General features: G+C 43.1%; 1 protein-coding gene across 1 annotated transcript in view; it reads right to left on the bottom strand.

Moving 5' to 3' along the window:
* SFMBT2 (Scm-like with four mbt domains 2) overlaps positions 1-1,295 on the bottom strand; it is a gene marked incomplete at both ends in the record, with an annotated part of 54,324 nt that overhangs the window by 28,102 nt on the left and 24,927 nt on the right. The window lies entirely within an intron of this gene.

Here is a 1,295-nt window from a genome sequence, read left to right as displayed (position 1 = left end):
GTAGGGAAAAGCAATCTTGGGACAAAGAGAGGGGTTTCATTTGCTTTTGAGGGTGTTTTTGGTCTGCCTCTTAGACTAGATTTTTACAGTGCTTGAAACCAGAGTGCTAACCCTGTCCAAGGCCCTGTGACGATACTGTCAATACTAACATTATTGCAGGACTACTCTTATTGAAAAGTTTCAGGACTCACCTAAAGGCCAAATTCTCCCCTCAATCTCTCTGGCATCTCAGCTTGGCCTCATTTCACAGAACATCCCTTAATACCTTTTTCATTGATAGTCAAAAAAGGACACTCAAGATCAGGTGGGAATGAATCATTTATCACAATGAAAATGATGACATTTTTTGTAGGCTAGGACTGGAATACGGAGTGGAGTCACCTCGCAGTCACCCAGAACCAAAACAGGAGGTAAAAATGCTGAAAATAGAGTCTCGAGCATCCTGCTACCATGCAAGTGTATGGGATAAGATGAACTTCTAATGAGTGCCTACATGACAAACAAATTAATGAGATAAAGCCTTGAGCTAAGATGCCTGTCTCCGTGGGGCATGAAAGCGCATAATAATTGGAAAGCTAGGAGTAAACATGCACAGGGATGTAAAAAAGGGCAGTCACTTATAGAGAATGTTCATTTTTCATACAGAAATATATATCCTTGTACTGTTTTTTAACAACCAATTTCTGGAACAGTGTTTTCATCCCACTTCTTCTTCCATCTCCTTTTTTCTCTCCAGTTATTTGTTTGCCAGATACTTTTCAGCTCCATAAAATGAAATGGAAAAAAGAACATCACGTCAGAAGGGGATGCATCTGATCACATACAGATGTTTGCAGTGGAGGTGCATGTAGCCGTGCCTGTCACCCTGCATTCCCTAAAGAGTCAACAGGGAAACAGGCAGGTCTGGAGGTGATCTGTCTGCCCTCCTGCAGAAGGAGCCTTGTTAAAGTCCCCTTTGCTCCCTATTGACTCCAGGAGAAGCTAGGATGATGGGCTCAGGTGGTTACAGCATAGTTGTCTACATTAAAACATGCGGGGTCCATCACAGCTGCCAGAGCACATTGCCTTCAGGGACCCAAAAACCTGCCTACACCCTGCACGTTCTCTGATTTAAATCCCTAATGGACAAGTTGCAATTGAATCTCAATTGCAAGTGACACAAAATCTTGATTGAGTGTATGGAAAAGGCTCATTGACAAGGTTTTAGTGAGGTATAAACACTTGACTGCATTGTCACTGCACAACCAGCCATTGGCTTGGCCCTGCACCATTGAGATTGCTGGCAGACTCTTTGC

The sequence above is a fragment of the Nestor notabilis genome, unplaced genomic scaffold, assembly GCF_000696875.1.
Source record: "Nestor notabilis isolate BGI_N333 unplaced genomic scaffold, ASM69687v1 scaffold11566, whole genome shotgun sequence".
Classification (NCBI taxonomy): domain Eukaryota; kingdom Metazoa; phylum Chordata; class Aves; order Psittaciformes; family Psittacidae; genus Nestor; species Nestor notabilis.
Note: the sequence above shows the minus strand (reverse complement) of the source record. Positions and strands in the feature narration are given on the sequence as shown.